General features: G+C 39.0%; 1 protein-coding gene across 8 annotated transcripts in view; it reads left to right on the forward strand.

The window, feature by feature from the left end:
• CTNNA2 (catenin alpha 2) overlaps nucleotides 1-21,102 on the forward strand; it is a 1,139,443-nt gene that overhangs the window by 902,842 nt on the left and 215,499 nt on the right. The window lies entirely within an intron of this gene.

A 21,102-nucleotide genomic window follows, 5' to 3' on the forward strand; every position in this document is an offset into this window, starting at 1 on the left:
AAAAAAAAAAAAAAAAAAAAAATCCTACCTCCTCCAAAGAGAAGTTTGAACTTTGGTGGAAGATCTTGGGGCGGTACTAAGGCAAGTTAAGCATCACAAACATGTTTTATGTGTTAGAGGAATCTGTAGGAGTTGCTTTATAAATGCAAAATTTTATTGGGTAATATTGAAAAAATTATCGTACAAACTAAATGATAACTAGACTGCCTAAATTTAGGAGCTGGAAACCAACAGCCTGGCAAAGGTAGGATTAGTGATGTGGGGCTAAATATAATAGAAAATAGAGAAGTTACACAAGAAATATGTGTGCTAGAGAACAAGAGCCCAGGAGGGATGAGGATGGATCCTGGAAAATTTAGGAAATGGTTATTGGGGCCAGGTTAAAACTTTTACTGGCTCTGAGCACTTAATCCAACCACCACCAGCACCACTGTGATGCATTCCTACTTAAAGGCTGGGCGCCGTGGCTCACGCCTGTAACCCCAGCACTTTGAGAGGCTGAGGTGGGCGGATCACAAGGTCAAGAGATCGAGACCATCCTGGCCAACATGGTGAAACCCCATCTCTACTAAAAAATACAAAAATTAGCTGGGCATGGTGGCGTGCGCCTGTAGTCTCAGCTACCCAGGAGACTGAGGCAGGAGAATTGCTTGAACCCGGGAGGCGAAGGTTGCAGTGAGCCGAGATCACACCACTGCACTCCAGCCTGGCGACAGAGCGAGACTCTGTCTCAAAAAAAAAGAAAGAATAAATAAATAAATGACATCACTTAAAATGAAAGAAAACTTTAATGCAAGCTGAAAGGAAAGTAAGTTCTTTTTTTTTTTCCTTTGAATGGAAAAATTAAAATTCTTAGTACATTAATTAAATGTAAAATCCTTTCTGCTTTTCTTGGAGTGGATGATGGGGGTGGTGTTTGATTTAGTTGCATCCTAAGCACCTGCTTAGTTTGCTCCTTGGTTAATCCAGCACTGCAGGTGCCTCGGGCTGAAGACACCCAGCCAGCAGGAAGTCCTACGTCAAGCCTCTGCTTCTCTAGGATACAGGCTGAGCCATCACCCATGACAGCAGTCAGCATGTTCTATGTGCAAAAGCATTGGCCACAGTAATGGAGGCTTTGAGCTTTCTGCCATAACCCCAGTGTCTTGAGACAATACCAGCCTAGAGCTAAAACTAGGGTAATACTCACAATATCAAAGCAGTCCTTCTGGCTCTGTTTTCTCATATCAGGCAAGCCTTCTGTCACCCTTCACATTCCACCCACATGCTTGGATAGTTCACGAAGCTATTTAGGGATCCAGAATCTTTCCAAGGTTGACTTTGGAAGCTCTGTCCATTTCCATGTTTTGAGAAGGGGAAGGTGGAGAAAGAGGAGGATATGAGCACAGAAGGAAGAGGAGGAGGGAAAAAAAATAATGCTGAATGGGTGCTACAAAGCTTTAAATATTCACATGTAATAAAATAATATTAGCATATAAATATACCATTGCACTTATGTAATTACAGTATTTACAAGATAACTGCAAAGTTTACGGAAAATATTAACTGATGGTATGTTGTAGACACTGTGGATGAAGAACAGGACATGGATTTCAAGTTGTGTGATAAACATCTATTTTCAGTCCTATTAATGTCTTTACCTCATTTGCAGGTCACATCTGAAGTTCAAACTTAACACCGTATAAATATGAGACTGGGGCCAAAGACCCAGCCTTTTCCCCTCATTCATCCTTCTCCTGTGACAGGCCCTGGACACATCCACCATTTTCCCTCATTCTGTCTTTAGGTTCCATTGTAGGTAAATCTGTTCATTATATGTGATTCTTGATCCTAAACTTGTGACAGAAGCTGAAAGCTTAGATTACTTGCAGCTCCACATTTCAGAAAACTGCACTTTTTCTGAATACTCCCACAGGTATTCCCTTCATTTCCCATGGATGGTCACTGTGGCCAGCAACATTTTAATGTCTTGATGCCTAGTAGAAATAGGGGCTAGTGTGTAGACTGGCTTCTGATTGACTAGGGAGTAACAGGAATCTACAAGTTTGCATGTATCAAAAAAAAAAAAAAAAAAAAGAAAAACCAACAATGGCCGGGCGTGGTGGCTCACGCCTGTAATCTCAGCACTTTGGGAGGCAGAGGTGGATGGATCACTAGGTCAGGAGATCCAGACCATCCTGGCCAACATGGTGAAACCCCGTCTCTACTAAAAATACAAAAAAATTAGCTGGGCGTGGTCTTGCGCACCTGTAGTCTTAGCTACTCAGGAGGCTGAGGCAGGAGAATTGCTTGAACCCGGGAGGCAGAGGTTGCAGTGAAAACCGAGGTCGAGCCATTGCACTCCAGCCTGGTGCCTGGTGACGGAGTGAGACTCTGTCCGAAAACAACAAGAACAACAGCAGCAACAAAACTTGAAGCACTGAGCTGAGTGCTAGCCTTTTTCTAGTTTTGGGAAGTGTGTGGATATGGGCACCTTTCTTAATTTCTGTGTCTGTAATATGAAAAAGTTGGTTGGTATACTGATTTTGTATCCATTGAATTTGATAAATTCAGCTACTAATTTTAAAACTTTGAAAACTTCCTTTCGAATTTTCTATATACGTAGTCATGTACCTGCAAATTATGACTGTTGTATTAGTCTGTTCTCATGCTGCTAATAAAGACATATGCAAGACTGGGTAATTTATAAATGAAAGAAGTTTAATTGACTCACAGTTCCACCTATGTGGAGAGGCCTCACAATCACGACGGAAGGCAAAGGAGGAGCAAAGACACATCTTACATGGCGGCAGGCAAGATAATTTGTACAGGGGAGCTCCCCTTTATAAAACCATCAGAACTTATGAGACATGTTCACTACCAGGAGAATAGTATGGGGAAAACCACCACCAAGATTCAATTATCTCCACCTGGCACCATTCTTGACACATGGAGATTGTTACAATTCAAGGTGAGATTTGGGTAGGAACACAGCCAAACCATATCAAGTATCTTTCTTCTTTCTCAATACTTATAGTTTGTTTTTTTCCCTTGCATTATAGTATTAGCTAGGACCCCCAGTACAATATGTGGTGGTAAAAATTTTTGTGATTGTCTGATCTCAGTGGGGAAATTTCAGTTCTGTACCTGAAATTAATTACATTGTTTGCTCTAGGTTTCTTACAGATATTTTAATTATATACAGTTAGCTCTATTATCCATTTGCTAAGACTATAAAAAATTATGAGTAAGTATAGAATTGTTTCAAATGCTTTTTCTGCAGATGTTGAGATGATTTTCAGAGGTATTGGTATCAAAGTTATGCTTTCCCTTAAAAAATGAGTTGAAAATTTTTTCCTTCTATTTTTTGGGAAGTGAATATGTAAGATCAGCCTCGTTTATTTTTTAAATGTTTGGTGGAGTTTACTGATAAAACAATGTGAGTGTGGGTATTTATTTGAGGAAAGGTTTAAAATCATAACACTATTTACATTGTTTTATTTCTTTTAAGGTCAGTTTTGTTAATTTGCCTTTTAAGAATTTGTCATTTCACTTATTCTTCTAATTTATTGGCATAAAATTGTCCATAATACACTTGAATTTTTTGTTAGACATATCAGGACCTGCATTACTGTTTTTTCCCCACTCCTCATTTAACTGATAGTGTTTTCTCTTTTCTTCTTGATTAGTTTTGAAAGTGGTTTATCAATTTTAAAAATAAGCTTTCAGCTTTATAGGTTTGTTTGTATTCTAATTTATTTATTTCTGCTCTCTTCCTTATAGTTCTTTCTTTGCTGCTTTCTTCCAGTAAAGCTTACTTCTTCTTTTCTAACTTATTGGAATGGATAATCACGTCATTAATTTCTTGCCTTTCTTATTTTAGTGCTGTATGCATTTAAGGATATAAATTTTCCTCTAATCTATGCTTAAGTCTGGTTATTTTCTACTGACCTAATTTTAAATTCACTTATCCATGTGTGTCCAATATACTTAAAACTTATACATTGAGTTCAATTTTTTTTTTAATTTCTAGTTGATTCTTCTTTTTTAAAGGGATGCCAACTCTCTAGTAAAATTTATTATCAGGTTATCTCCTTTAAAAAGATATTAATCACAGTTATTTCAAAAGCCTAAGTCAAAGAACTCCAATGTTTGGGTCAATTTTGTTTTGTTTTGGGGTGGTTCCACAGATGGCTACCCCCAACACATCCAAAATCGACTGGGATGTTATTACTGATGATGAAACACACCCACCAAAAGAGCCCAGACAGATTTATTGCTCATGTAATGGGACTTCCGGGACAGTAGAGCAGGCACCCATGGTGGTTCATAATGGTTCAAACAAAGAGAAAAATAAGTGGCGTTAGTTTTTATCATGTTGGGGCATGTGGCTGGGGTCAGTATTTCTATGTGGCAGCCAAGATTTGAGTGGTTTGAATTTCCTAACAGCAATAAAAAGGTGGCCCCTCTTATCAGTCTTCCCATTTGGGGAACAAAAGGGAAATGGGGAAAGGGTAACACTGACTGAAAAACTGTCAGCAAACATTCAAAGAGACTTGGACTGCTCATTACAGTTCACCCTTTAGTGTTTGATGACTGGAATGTGCCATGTTTTGTTTTATCGATTTTAGACTTGTTTAAGTAAACTATAAATGATGGGACTCTATGAGGCTTTGAAAATGGAGACAGACTTTATTGCCTGTCTGTTTATATTATTTAATTTTTCTTGTGATTGTGTTATTTGATATGCTGGGTGGTACTGGACTGAATGGCAAATATTTGTGTGGACAAATATAGAGGGTCTGGATAATGTGTTCTCCTCCCAGAGAGAATTCACCCTGTTTTCTATTGGGCAGCAGAGAGGCATCCATTGCAATCAAAGATTAAAGTGACTTGAACCAGTTTGTAGCATTTCTAAAGTTTAGCTTACCTTTCTTTCACCACAGTCCTGAATAATAATCTTCCAGGGTGGCCAGCTGAGGATGAGGATCAGATGTGTCACCTCATTTGTGAATCACAAACCCCAATTTTTTTTGTGTGTGTGTTTTTTTTTTTGTTTGTTTTGTTTTTGTTTTTTTTTTTTTTTACACCAGGAGACTGAGTTTGCTCTGCCTTGCTTTTTGAATGGTCTCAATTTGCTTCTTGCCTGGTGCTATTTGTAACTTAATTGACTGTCAAACACCTTGGGGAAAAACGGGATGAAGCACTAAGTTTGCACCTTTGAACCTCTCTTCTCTATGGGGTCTTAAGTCCAAGTTTGCTGCCGCAGTGGGGCTGTGTCCAACTCCATTTTTTCCCTCCTCAGCCTTATGAGATCACTGAAAATTCCAAGGAATTCTCTTCCTTTCAGCAGCGACCTTCTTTCTGACTTCTCAGTTTCTCTTTCAACACTAAGAATTAGCAAATCCTGGCGAGAGCGGCTGGAGTGACAGGCCCAAGGTTAGGCTCCCCTCAATGAGCCTCTCTATTTGATCTAGTTTAAGTTTTGACATCTTTGGCAGCTCTTCTCTGCTTTCAGCAAATTGCTTCATTGTATATTTCTAGTGGTTCTCAGCAGGCGAGTGGGTCTCTTGTAGGCTACTCCATCATGTTGAGAAGTACAAATTCCTGAGAGAGCTCATTTAGATAAGTTTATGGGGTTTTCTTGTTGTTGTCCTTAGTATTTTTAGTCAGATATTGGGACTTTCATGCTTCAAATAAATGGATAAATCAATAAAAACAGTTCTAACTGAACTGAAATAACAAGCTTGGAGGTCTGTTTCCTGCAATTCCCTCACTTTAGTGCCTCTTCTCTCATTAAGCACAACCATCCAATCCTTCCCAGGGCACCTTTGATCTCTGTTTGAAAGCCTCTGATGAATCTCTAAATTTCCTTTAATGTAAATCACATAAGAATCATTCATAAATACATGAAATAATCAACCTGTGAATCAGTGGTGATGGTTTTAGTTCTTCAACATTTTTCTTGAGTTTAATGATAGTATATTCAGTTTGCTGTCTATTTTTATGTTTTTTTCTTATATTTGTGTGCCATTTTTTCCCAGTTTGCTGTTCATAAAAATGGAACCTACAAAGTGATTGAGCCCTGTCCCAACTACACAAGTTGTGGACCTTAGAAAATCCTCAACAAGGACAGTTTTAATGTACATAAAATATTGGTACAATGTTCAAAGGAAAAAATAATATGGGTTTTCATGATTGCTTTAACAAGTGAACTTTTGAGATATTTTTTCTCCACAATATTTATAACATTTAATAAAATTTAGGAAAACTTCCACTAGGATGTGTTGATTAGAATTTAACAGGCGAACTATGATGTAAAGTCACTATAGGAAGTATCATCTGTTGAACTAGATAAAATGATTATTAGTAATTTTCTCTCATCTTCAGGATCATGCCCTTCTCAAGGTTAGCTAAGGGCTTCAGGGTGGGGCCGACCCTGCGTGTATCCTGAGCTGATCCAGAAAGACCTATGGTACCTCATGTCTAATGGAGAAATGGAGTGCAAATTCCGGCAGCTCAGCAGCAAAGCATTTTGGTCAAGGTTGGGGTGGAGTGGATGTAAATTGGGTACAGAATATGCATTGCCACACTGAAAATGAAAGCTAATCTTCAAAATGAGATGCAAGATCAGTATAGCTCTTTTGGGTCTCCAAACTTGTTTTATTCCTTCCATTGCTTGCCTGCTCAGTCAACCTGCCTGCTTTCCCTTTTCCCCCCATCTCTACAACGCACCTGAGTGCAAGCCACACACTGTGGTGCAGGGAACTGCAGTGGCCTCCCCACAGGCCTCTTTCATCTGCCTGGCCCTCTGCAGTCCCTTCCGCACAGAGCAGTCAGAGTGAACTTCTAAAAATGCAAATCAAATCATATAATTTCCCTGCCTGAGGCCATTCAGAGACTTCCTCTTTCTATCAGGTTAAAGACCAACATTGTAAAGAAGCTTACATGACTTTCAGGATTTGACCTTCTCTTCAGTCTTCAGGATCACCTTCCTGCCCCCTCTTTTTTTTTTTTTTTTTTTCCCAAGGAATCTGCCACACCTGCCATCTTTTGCCTGTTAAATGTGCCGTGCTCCCTCCCACCCTAGACCTAGGCCTTGTATTGTCTGTTTCCTGATGAATTCCCCACTGTATCCTTTCCTCTAGTTTCTAGGCATTGTTCAGCTTTCAGCCTGAACATCATGGCCCCAGGTTGGATCAGTTCCCTGTGTCTTTCACTTTCATGACATCCCATTTATTTTAAGATTGTACCCATTTGGCTCTACAACTATCTGCCAGTTCTCCTGCTAGTTTACCAATTCCTTCAGGAAAGCCACCATGTCTAATTGAATCCTAACTACAACCCAGCTCCTAGCCAAGTGCCTAGCATCTAGCAGGGATTCAAGCAGGAGACGGTGCTTAAAAAAGGAACAAAATAATCAACGTAGCCATTGATGTTGCTACCTTCTAGGCCCCTGAGGTAACATATTTCAATATCACAGCTGTAGGATCCTAAGGGGCACATTGGAGATTAGCAGTAAAGAGGCATTGTACTTTTTTAATTGTCTAATTTGCTATCAAGAAGGAATTTCAAATCTGTGAAGAACTAATGTGAACAAATACTGTTTATACCAAGGTAGAAAAGACCTGCTCTTGCCACTAGGATCCCTAAGGAGTTGAATTAACTCTCTCAAGATGCTCTTGAGGTTGTGTCTGTAACTCCATTATCATTCCTTTCCTGTCCTCTGCCTGACAAGCGTGCTTCTGCTCTCGTCCTCAGTTAGTGGATGTGAGAGAGGGAGCCAGTTCTATCTGACGAAGTAAAGTACAACACTGAAGGCATAGCAATGATGAGTTGGGCAAGTGAATCTCAATTCTCTGCTTCATCCTCTTGACTTAGTTACTGCTGACAGCAGTGCCCCATGAAGGATGAGAAGTTATATCTACTGGAAATGCATGGTTTGGAAGTCAGAGTCAAACCCTGATATTCAGAATCACTAATGTGATCATCCATTAGTCCGGCACCAGAGTGCCTTCCTTTCGGCCTTGAGTAAATTGCTCTTCTTGGTTAATCCCTCCCCTTGCACAATGCTGCATTCAGCAAGGTTGCCTGAGAGGACCATGTGCTGATGCTGTTCCAGTTGCTGGCAATATAACCATGAACAAATTGGAGAAAGTTCCTGCTCTCATGCCACATGTGTTCTCTTGGGAAAGATGAGAAAAGGAGAGGTATGTGTATACTTTGTAAGGCAGAACTCTGTGCTGTAGCACAAAATTAAACAGAGTAGGATGCTACAGAATGAAGGAGGAGGGCATATGAGGTCAGAAAAGGCTTCCCTTCTAAGATGACTGTTTAATAAAGATGTAAAGGGAGGGGAAGAACATTCCAGACTGTGAAAAAAACAAGTCCAAAGACCCCAGGGCAGCAGTGTGCTTTGCATGTTTGGGAGAGAACAAAGAGACCAGTGTGACTGGAGCTGAGACTGAGAGGAAAATTACAGAGATGAAATTGAGAGCTGGGTATAAAGATTTTATAGTTTACTCAGATATTTGAGTCCATTGGAAGGTTTTGAACAAAGGCATGACATCACCTGACTTCCATTTTTAAAAGTTCATAGTGCTGCTTGATGGAAAATATAAGAGTGATAAAAAGCAAAGAAAGAAGAATATGCAAGATAATACTGCAATAGTCCAGATTAGTACCACGACTAGAATAGAGGTGAGGTCAGTGGGAAGACGTGATTCGATTTTCCTATATTTCCAAGGTTGAGCTGAGATATTGGATGTTGGAATGTGTGAGACAGAGAAGAGTCTGGGAAGAATGCATGTTTTGACAAGTTGCAGTGACATAATCAGCTGAAACTTTAATAAAACTTTAATAAAACATAGCCTACAGCCTCAGACTGTTTCTCAGTCGGTTCTGGCTTCAGTTGTCTGATAGGTGTGGTCCTAAAACCCCTACACAAATGTCCTGAGTTTAAATAAATGTAAGAGTTTTGTATATTCCAGGGCCTTGTTTCACACCATCAATTAAAAAAGAAAATCAAGAAAAGTTCCATTATAAACTACATTGATGATGATCACACCACTGCACTTCAGCCTGGGTGACAGAGTGAGACTCTGTCTTCAAAACAACAACAATAACAAACTACATTGATAGAATTGGATCTCCATGCATTTGCTAAAGACAAACTCAATGTCCTCATACCCCTTTTTCTCCTTGCTGCCTTCCCCAATCCAGCTAATAATATTTGAACTAGAACTAAGTTACTGAAGCTTCTCTAATAATTGAGCCATAGCAAGTCTATAAATAATAATACTCTATGAAGAGCTATTTTGTTCAGCTCGTGTATGTTAAACTTACAGTATATTTTATTTTTTCATTTAAGAAGTATATATTCCAGTACTAATCTCCCCCATAAATTCCTGATTTCTTAAACCCTACCATAGTTTGTAAGGTTTTCTATAATATACAATAAAGCATTGGAGAAAAGTTCAAGGGCCCACCTTGGACTCTTAATAACTATTTAAATATAAGGCTAGGGTTTTAAGATTAACCCTTTATTAGCTTATTTAATGCCTCTGGCAACCTGAAGGCATTATTTTTGACTCCAAATTCCAGATGAGAAATCTGAGGTTTTAAGAAGTTTAATAATTGGCCCAATGTCACATAGTTAGAAAGAGACAGAATTCATGCATGAACCCAAGCATTCCAGACTCCAGGACCACATTCTTAGCCACTGTGCCACACTGCCCTCACAGTCTCATCCAAGGTGTCTAGACAGCCTAAAGTCTGGTCCTTCATGTAATTATTTAGTACAGTTCCTGGCCCCAAAGTAATTGTTTAAAAATGTTAGCTGTTGATGTTGATGTTATCGTACATGCACTAAGTTTCATATCTATGAAATCACATTTTAGAGAACAGCTTTATTTTACTGCACATACCCTGAAAGCAATGCACATTACTGCAGAATAATTCTTACATACTAGTGGAATAGATTTTGCAAGGTGCTTTCAGGTACTGGTATTGAGCAGTAAACCAAGCTCACCCACTGGCTTCATGAGTCTTCACGATACACAGCTTGCATCATTCATATCTGTTCAAATTACTAAATGCCATAGACTTTGAAGGTTGCCTGCAGATTATTGGAGTCAAAGGACATTCAGCATTTTTATGTCAAAGGTCTATTGCAGTTCTTGAATTAACTATGCACATAATATAAATATTACCAGGTAACATTTCAATCTTTACACCATAGTCAAAGTATAAAGTGTATGGCCATGATTATGAAATCAATTGTTTTAATATGTAAGAGAAACCAATTATTAATTTCCATGAAAACCTTCCAATTGACTCAAATATCTGAATAAAATACAAAATCTTTATACCTAACCCTCAATTTCACCTCTGTAATTTTTCACTGGTATTTAGATAAAAACTAACCACACCATATGCAAACCTCCAAATTATATTCCAATAGGTGAATTAAGTATCCTTACACAGACACATCCAGAAAATAGAGGGAAATTAACTATGTGGTCCATACCTAAGGAGGAGAAAGAGAATCAACACTTAGCTTGTTCCCTGTGCTAGATACTACAGTAATGTTCGCACATTATCTCTTCTAATCCTCTAAGGAAGTGCTTTAATAGTTAATATCATATTTTTGCAGATGAGAAACCTGAGACTCAAGTAACTGAAAGTAGCCTGACCAAAGTCATTAGATGATGGATGAGTGACAGAACCAAATGCATTCCAACGACCTGGGGTCCATGTTCTTTCTGCTATTCCATATACTTGCTCTATCTGTATAGATTTATATTTATAAATATTAAGCTTATGCATTCCTTACCTGCCTACCCTCACCACAATAAAATTATAAGCCAGCATACTGGTAATATTTTTTAATTTATTCTCTAAAGTTGAGGAAGAGTGTTGTGATGTTTCCTAGGAAGCTGGCATCTGGACTTTAATAGTAGTGCTGACACATCAGACATTAGAAGGTTACATTTCATATTGCTTCTGCAGACATGCAGAAAATATTTTTTTCTTATACTAATTAGTTTTCCTGTTTTGTCATCTAAGTAGAGAGTGTCTATTCTATGTATGTATGTATATACATATTTATATATGTTTCCTCTTGTATTTTGTGTTTTCTGCAACTGTTGAAAAGTGTGTATATATTATACAGCTACTTCAGGAAAGTAAAAAGCTTGTATTGTTAAGATCAGACCCCTTCAATGCAAGAATCCAAAAATCACACTCCAGTGTATAAAAGTAAGTAGTTTTTTAATTGCCCAGGAAAAAAAAAACCCTTTGATGCTCATATGTTCAATTTTTTCTAGTTCTAAGGGATTTTTAATGTCACAAAGCCTTTTAGGTGGCCTGAAGCCATAGTTGGAGAGGGAAAGTGTATTGGAACACTGCTTTTTAGAACCAACAATGAGTTTTCAGGTTTCTTTGACTCCATTCGTTTCAGAAGGAGGTGGAGCTCTACTTCACAAAGCCCTCTAGCCTGCCCAAGGCTCAGTGGGTATGTACTTTCAACCCTTACCTTAAAAGACAACATTGGGTCTTTTGGACCAGATGACTGGAGTTTCTTTGATGTGTAATGATTTACCCCTACTGCTGTGTGTGTGGGTAGATCACTTTAATCCTCTGACCCTCAGATTTTGCATCTGTCCTATCACTATTTAGGTATCGTCCATCTTTGACGTTTTACAGCTCTAAGGACCTTTCCTAATCTCAGATTCTAGGGAAAGGGAAGACATGTTCGAGGGTACTTTTGTGGTTGAATCTTGAATTTAGGGGTTACAAGGAGAACATGTCATTATAGTGGTTTCCCAGGTGCCCTAACGTTCAGGTGAGCAAGGAGCTGAAGCTTGGAGTACAGCTGTTCTAAACCATAAACTGACCAGCAGCATGGAACCCATCACTCCTCATTGTACTCCTATGACTTAGGCCGGTGACGGATCCAATGTCTGAAACACGGATCTGAATAACTCTTAATCAGCGTGGCTGTTATGTAAGTAGAAGACAGAGAGAATACAGGTCTGTACCTGCCACACAGAAAAATCTTCACCTTAGCTAAATAACATTCTGTTATGACTGAAACCATTTGTTTATAAAAAAAGCTCCCACTTTTTGTTTTTTCTTTTTTGGGGGGCACATTAGTGCCTGCTGATAAAAGCCAATAATTGTGAATGGCCACAGTACCCAGGGTTGGCAGGGGTCATGGCATTCTTTTTATTTTTTATTTTTAATAATATATTGAACATAGGATAAGCAAAATATTATTTCGACATGAAATTATATAAAAATGACTAGGTATTTTACCTTCTTTTTCCATACTCAATCTTTAAATTCTAGTGTATGTTTTTTGCTTACAGTACAGCAGGCCCTTGAATAACGTCATTTTGCTCATCAGCACACCCTTTTTCCAATCTCCAGAAACATTCCCTGTCCTCAAAGCCACTCCAGTATGTGTGAGTCTGGAGTTATGTGTGTTAGACACAAAAACACGTTCCTTGATCTAAAGAACAAATAGATTTTTGATCTATATATAAAATACAACATCAGCATCTTTTGGGGAAAAAAACGATGTTTTAATTGGCCTTAGCGTAAAATCTAAGTAAATACTGTTTGTAATAGAAATGCACCTTTTGAAAATTTCCCCACTACCGCTTCCCACCAGATTGCTGCCTTTGGCTGCTCCTGTTTAGACATTCTGGAGCTGCCACAGTGTGTGAATTTCACACATCCAAGGTGCCTGGGAATTGAGTCAATATTTTCACATAAAACCAGTGGCCACAGAAATATAGTTACTTACTTAGATGGACAGGTTGTTATCTTTTATCTTAAAACAATAGTACCATCATGATTTATCTTTTCTAGATCTTTTCTTGGGATATCAAAAGAAGAAACATGCCCTTCAAATCTGTAAATTATCCCAACCAAATGTTTTTCTTACCCAGTTGATATGAAGGGAATCCAAGACACGTGAGCTCTTTCACATTCCCTTACCCATATACATTTTTTTATTATTTTATTACTTAAATTTTTTGAAAAGAGTGGTTTGTAACTTAATTTTGGAATGCAAGGTACTTTGATGGTAAAGCTGTAATGCATCTTTAAAAATGCATTTCAGGCTGCCTGTATGAGGAAAGGTGCTGAGCTTTTCTGTAAAATGTCATGACAGTTTCTGCACAGAGACTGGAGACTTGGAGGATGTTAATGGCAGTGGGGCAGTAGATTACTTTATGGATCAATAGTTTTGCAAACTAAAAATAGGCTGTGATTGGACCTATCCCAACACAACACTCAGCTAAAGAGGCTGTTTTCATTCCCACAATCAAGTATCTCCAAAAGTCAAGTCTTTTCAAGTAGGCGACTTCAAGTATCTGTGTTACATAGAGCTTAAAAAAAACCTAATTTGCAATTTACATCCAAATTGGCCTACTTTTCCTGTGCCTATTCTGTAAACAGGATAACAGCCAGGTGTTTGTCTTCATCCTGGCTGGGCAACATCTTAGCTTCATACCTGTCTGGGGAAGGGGCTCAGGTGGGAACCCCACCATCTCAGTACCCATCGTGACAAAGCCAAAGCCAGTACCTACAGCTGACAAAGTACCCAGTACTCAGTACCCACAGCTGACAAAGCCAAAGCCAAACACACAAATAATGGGGGGCAGTGAGGAATTTAAGCAGGCCCCATTCTTGCAGAGGACACGGGAAATACAGCAAGAAACAGTTCAAGAGGATTCAGGCTGTTGCAGCAGGGTCAGAAGCTCAGACAAGCAGAACAAGGAAGACTGGAGAGTTCATGTATTGGAGGAACGTGGAAAAAGGGAAAGCAGGGAATCTGGTTGCCTCTGCTCACGGCTCTTTCTGATGCAGCTCTAATTCATAAGTTAAATGCTTGCTGTTTTTCTGCCCTTGAATTTTGCCTTGAGGACCATTTTCCTCTCTCACTGACTTCACAGACTCTGTCTGACCTTTCTTATTTCTCCCCATGGTCCTCCTGTCACCAGAAACCTTTCAAATGGTTATTCTATATGCTTGTAGATTCTAGTGCCTTGCTACAAATATGGGTTATATTATTGCCCGTTATTTCTCCTGATTGTTTTCAGGGGGAAAAACATCTAACATCCAATGAATTCTCTTGGTTTGATTTTTTGCCTGGAAATTTCAGAGTAACAATTACTTTTCTCAAGATGAAAACAATTCAACCTTTGTCCCGATTGCTTAACTAGAATTGTGGAAGAAAGGCTTTTGCTCAAATACTGTTAATAAATGGCTGCCTCAGAATTCTGAAGAGTTTCTCACGGTCAGAAAATACTAATGACATGTGTACAAGTGATTTTCTTGCCTTATAGAGTCCATGTGTACATCCACAACAAAAAGCATCAGAGCTAATGTTTCTTTAACCTATCTTGGAGAACTTTAGTGTGAAATGTCAATTTCCATGACAAGTTTCCTTAGAAGTGAAAAGAGGTTTTCACTTCCACATAGTTGCTCATAATTTCCTACTTATCTCTTCTACAATAACTTTCAAAGCAGTGAATGTTCTGTTTTGTTCAAAAACATTTATAATTTTGCAGAAGCTTAATGTACCCGTAGCTGTGCTGGTGGTGTACTTTTAGTTGCACTGGTAATTGCTTTTCATTCTGGAAAACCATGGTTGATGATCATGACTTTGAAGGAGCTGATGATCTCTTGTTTTGAGCCAGGGTTTCACTCTGTCACTCAGGCGATAGTGCAGTGGTGTGGCATGATCACAGCTCACTGCAGCCTTGACCGTCTGGACTCAGGTGATCCTTCCAGGGTAGTTGGGACTGCATGACGAATTTTTTGTGTTTTTGTAGAGACAGGGTTTTGCCGTGTTGCCGAGGCTTATCTGGAACTCCTGGCTCAAGTGATCTGCCCACCTCAGCCTCCCAAAGTGCTGGGGTTACAGGCATGAGCCACCAAAGCTGGCCTCATTTCCTCTACTTTGAATAAAAATTTTACTTGGGTAGAGATTATGGAAATCAAAGTACTTAAGGAGTAAAATGAGATTATTGTGTATCAGGGTTTCTCAGCCTCCTCACTACTGACATTTTAGCCTGGATAATACTTTGTTGTGAGGGGGCATCCTGTGTGTTATAGGATGTTTAGGGGCATCTCTGGCCTCTACCTACTAGAAGCCAGCAGTGGCTTCACTCTAATTGCAATAACCATAAATGATCCAGATACTGTTAGGGATTTCCTGGGCGACAAAATTGTCCCTTGTTGGGAATCATTTCTGTATAATCTTTCAATACATATGCATATGAAAAGTTAATTTATGTACACTCAGTGCTCCATACCTACATAAGTTCATTTGCAACACACATTATTTGATGTAAATTCAGTCAGCAGAGAACACAAGAAATAGGTGAAGGTTTGTTTCTTAATTGAAATTATCTCTGAAATTACTGTTATTCAAAATTGTCATCAGTTTCTCTCCCCATAGTAATTTGGTGAAAACCTCTTGTCACAATTATTTTCCTCTGTGATCTTACTTCTGCTTATAATCTCACTATTTTAACAGAATACCCTAGTATTCTGAAACTATTTCCAGAGGGGACATTTTACTGTTATTCAAATAGTAATACCTAATTAGGATTCTCTCACTGATTTCTTTTTAACTAAGGCAGCTAGCTTAAAATAAGGCTCCAATGAAAGAGGACAGGAACAGGTAGGTAGAGAATACGCTGGAGAAGATGTGTATAAAGAAGACACTGGAAGACGGCAAAGCCCGTTCCATTCATATCACCCATAAAGTTCAGGACCAGTTATTAAATACAACCACAGGGCAGACACAGCTCATACTCCATAAGCACTTATTAGTTGAAGGCTAAATTCAGGTTGGAATTCTCTGGATAGGCCTATGATCAATATACCTTTAGTTTTACTTTGTATTAATCTCTTTTAAAAAAAGGAAAATAAATCTTTTATACAGTTAGCGTCTTTCCTTAGTGCCCTGACATATTGCACGCTTACTACCTCTGAGCCTTAACTCCTGCAACCCGTTGAGCCAGGAATTTCTTGCCCAGTTCTTTGCCTGGCGATCTCCTGCTTTATTTTTTAAATGAAAAGATAGCAAGAATGCAGGATATTTCTAAGCAATTACGGGAAACTATGTGCTATAGTAAATAAGCCACATCCAGAGTGAGGACAGTACACAGAGGCAGGAAGATCATGTTTATCCCTAGAGTCATGGTCATTGACATTAGCGCTCCCAACCTCTGAAAACAGGCCAGTGTTTGCAGATGCGTGTGTTCAAGTATACCCAAGGGACAGACACTGCTACCCAAGGCATTTGCATACTGGTTAAAGAAAGCACAAGGCTTCATTGTTCTAAATGTGCCCCCTGGCAGCATTGGCCTTACCTGGGAGCTTGTTGGAAATGTAGACCCTTGGGTCTGCATTTTAACAGGACTCCCAGGTGATTTCCATAATATTCAAGTTTGTGAAGCTCTGGCATAAGAAACATTTTCCAGAATATATTCCCATGAGATGCTCTGGGGGGAAAAAATGGGAGTTAGAGGAAGGATAGGTTCAAATATACATGTGGGAATCTCCTCATGCTATAGCCGCTGCTATGGTCTGAATGTTTGTGAGCCTCTGTCTTTGTCTGTTCATGGTACTGGAACAAAATACTTTAGATTGGGTAATTGCTAAGTATAAGAAACTTACTGCTCACAGTTCCAGAAGCTGGGAGGTCCAAGATCAAGACACCAGCAGATTTAGTGTCTGGGGAAGGTTTGCTCTCTGCTTCAAAGATGGAGGCTTCTTGCTGTCTCCTCATATCGTGGAAGGGGCAAACAAGCTCTATGAGGCCTCTTTTATAAGGCACCAAACCAATTCACAAGGACTCTACCTTCATGACCTCATTGACTCTCAAAGCCCCACCTCTTAATACCTCCACATTGAAGATTGGATTTCCATATGCAAATTTTGGAAAGAAAAACATTCAGACAATAGCGCCCCTCAAAATTCTTCTGTTGAAACCTAATTCCCAGAGTGACAGTATTAAGAGGTGGGGCTTTTAGGAGGTGACTGGGTAATGAGGACTGCATCCTCATAAATGGGGTTAATGCCCTTATAAAAGAGGCTCCCTTGTCTCTTCCCCAATGTGAGGACACACAGAAGGCACCATCTGTGAGGAACATGTACTCACCAGGCACTGAATCTGCTGGTCTGTTGATCTTGAACTTTGCAGCCTCTGGAACTATAAGCCATAAATTTCTGTTGTTGATAAGTTACCTAGGCTCAAATATTTTGCTTCAGATGCCTGAACACACTAAGACAGCCATTTTTGGAGATTTACAATGTACATAGACGCTGAGAAACATACTTTGGGAAATTCCAAATTATAACGTCAGGCCTTAGGGATGGTGGAGGCTTGAATTCTGTGCAATTCTAATTAAAATTTGGTGATAGAAAACAAGGGTTTAATATGATAAAAGTACTAAGTGATTACTTTGGATCAACTTTATTATTTTTTGATGTCGAAAATGGATACATTTTCAAATGTCATGGCAGTCAGCTTGCTAAATACCATTAGCTTCCAAGTGATTCTGTCAAAGACAATCCAGAAATGCATAATTACTGTTGAGTCAATGCTTATTTACTGAGTCTAATTATTTCTTTTGTTGGCAGTTATTATTGCTTTTTCTGGCATTAGTTCTAACGCTATTTGGTAAAATGTGGACAGTTCTAAAGTATAGGTACAGTATTCATTTGCTAGAGCTGCCATTAAATCGTACCACACACTGGCCAGGTGTGCTGGCTTGTGCCTGTAATCCTGACACTTTGGGAGGCCAAGACAGGCGAATCACCTGAGGTCAGGAGTTCGAGACCAGCCTGACCAACATAGTGAAACCCCATCACTACTAAAAATATCAAAATTAGCTGGGCATGGTGGCAGGCGCCTGTAATCCCAGCTACTTGGGAGGCTGAGGCAGGGGAATCACTTGAACCTGGGAGACGGGTTGCAGTGAGCCAAGATCACGCTGTTGAGCTCCAGACTGCACAACAAGAGCAAAACTCTGTCACACAAACAAACAAAAAACAACATACACTGAGTGGCTTAAATAACATAAATTAATTTTCTCATGGCTCTAGAAACAAGGGGTCCAAGACCAAGGTGTCAGTAAGTTTGGTTTCTCCTGAAGCCTCTCTTGGCTTGCAGATGCCACCCCACTGTGCCCTCGCACGTTCTTTCTCTGTGCTCACACATCCCTAAAGTCCTGTGTCCAGTTTTCTCTTATAAGGACACAAGTCAGATTGGATTAGGGCCCAACCTCAAACCTCCTTTGAACTTAACACCTCTTTAAAGACTCTATCTCCTAATACAGTTGTGGAGTTAGGGCTTCAACATATGAATTCTGGGAGAACACAATTTTGCCTAAAAATACCAACTTTTTTTTTTCTTTTCTTTTCTTTCTTCTTTTTTTAAATGAGAGAAGAAAGGCAGAAATACTTTCATATGTTTTGAAGGCTTTACATTTAATTTCAACTCATTATTTATGCCAATTACTGCATGCACCGGAGATGAATTTTATGGTGGTCTAGGTCATCACTAATTATTTTTTTTCTGATGCAGATTCTTTCACCTTATTTAAAAATAGCTTCAAACTTTCCAAGTGTATTACACAGACAAGCCTGACTTCATCAAGGGGTTCCTCAAACTCTAGAGTCTGGACCATGCTGTTGCAGTCAGTGGAGACCCAGCTAATAACACTCCTCATTCCATCCATTTTCTTAGGTGCTGGATGCAGAGTTGTGCAAGCTTTTGCCTTCTGCTGTAATGTATTCACAAAGCCTATACATTTCTTCTCCAGGATTTGAATAATCCCAGAAGACCCTGTTCGCTAAAAGGTCTCATAGGGAATGAAGGATGAGTATTACAACATCCACTCCTTTTTATGCTCTGTCTGAGAAATTTGATTTCCTAGCCTGAGCAGCTGCCATTCTCTGATGCAGATTGTTGCCACTGCTCTTGACAGAATAAGTATTTTTTAAATCCCTTTCTCTTTTGGATAATAAAATATTCACTGAAAATTATATGAGTAAACAGAGTAGGAGTAGGAAGTCAGGACAATAATGATATTGGATATATGTAATTATGAGCTAGACTTTCCCTAGTCAAAATAATTTTTTAACTACTTTAGGGTCTTTTGCCTGCTACATCAGCTATAGCCAGGGCGTCTTATTATACATAGCGATTTACCATGTCGACAAAGACAGTCGGGAAAAATTCATCATCAATTTATTTTCATTCCCCCTGCTGCATTTTAATGTTAAGATATTTGCAAAAAATATGCAGATTGTATGGATACATGAAGCATTGGTTATAGCTGTACTTGACAATAACATCTAATGTTTATATGGTATTTTTATGTGTTTGTATTATATGGTTTTATATTATTTGTAAACACTTTATCAATATATACTTCATCCTTGGAACACCTCAATGAGGAAGCCAAGGCAAATTTCTTTCCTAAGAAATGTGACATTACCAGCTGGTAACAGACATGATTCTAGAATCCAAATTAACTGAGCATCTACTATGTGCCAATAGTATTTTGAATATGTGAGATGTGTCAGTGAACAGAGATCTCTACCCTTAGGGAGATTAATTCTAATTATAGAAGGCAGATGACAGAAACAGACAAAATAAATATATAACCTATGACAAGTGCTATGGAAAAAGGAAAAGTAGAACAGTAAGGGACTGAGGTATGGGGTTGCAGTTTTAAGTAGGGTGGTCAGAAGAGGTTTTATTGAGAAAACGGCATTTAAGCAGTCTGGAAAGAAGTGATTTTGGTGTTTAGTAGTTTGCTCCCTGTCTCTCTGCCACCTTTTCATTGGTTATAGCATAATTACGCAAATGACTTGCAAGTATTTTCACAGAAACCTTAACCATGGAGTGATTAGAGACAGCAATGGACGTTGGCCTGGACTTCTGAAAAATAACAACGTGAATTAGGAGAAGTCCACCTAGAGTCGTGGTGAGCATAAAATTGCAATACTTTTTTAGGACAAGTGACTTCCACAGTTTTAAGAAAATCTTAAAGAAGTAAATGGTGTTTCTGTCGATGCTGAGTTCATGGCTATCATGGGCTAATCAGTATTCCTTCTAAGATGGCCATCTGCATGTTTGGACATAGGACTGCTCACACGTTGAGATGAAGTTAGACTTCTGTTTGTCCCTGATAATGTTCCGTCAAGGATTTGTTATAGATCATTGCAGATCCAGCTCCTTAATATTGATAAAGGATAAAGAAAGGAAGATAGAACTTTACAGGGGGAATCAGTTGTTCAGTTGAGCAGTGAAAAGAAGGCATTGAGGAATTTATGACCTAAATGCTATGAAAGCGTATCTCATATCTCTTAGGGGAGTTCTTTATCCTGTGACATAAAATTCCACCCCGTGATTTCAAATTATTCCAAGTAGGTGGGACAGAATAGGCTGCATAATCTCATGATAAACAACCTAACCCTTACTGGTTTAAGATAGCGTAGATTTAATTTTCCTTCATGACTTTCCATTGAGAGTTCTAGGGTTACTTGGGAACACCTGTTTCTCTTCTCTGTCCTCACCATATGACTGATGAAGGAGCCACCATCTGGAGTATGCCAGTATTTGTGGTTAAGGCAAATGATGCGGCCAGACATGCACCAGCTTCTAAAGCTTTCACTGGAAAATGGCATGTGCTTCCCCTAACACTCCATGCATGAAAGACAGTTCACCTGGACAGGATTATGTTCAAGTACTTGTGGAAGTAAATCCTACCTGGTGGCTGGAAGGAGAAAGAACCAGGATATTTGTAAATTGTGTAATAATTCACACAGTGGGTAAAATTTTGAAGTTTCTGTCCGCCCTGAGACTTCAAAAAAAATTATTGACGAGTTGCTGTTTGCTATTTGATGAGGTGTCCTGTTGCTGTTCTGACTGGATATCTGATTCCTCTTGTGGAGTTCTTCATTTTTCGGGAAGGAGTAGGGCAGGATCAACTTCTGCAACAATTTGAAGTTGAAGAGATGAAGTTTAAGGTCAACATATGACAGCCTTGTTGTTAGTTTTATTGACAGTATACTCAATATACTTTT

The sequence above is a fragment of the Cebus imitator genome, unplaced genomic scaffold (genome assembly GCF_001604975.1).
Source record: "Cebus imitator isolate Cc_AM_T3 unplaced genomic scaffold, Cebus_imitator-1.0 Scaffold100, whole genome shotgun sequence".
In the NCBI taxonomy this organism is placed as follows: domain Eukaryota; kingdom Metazoa; phylum Chordata; class Mammalia; order Primates; family Cebidae; genus Cebus; species Cebus imitator.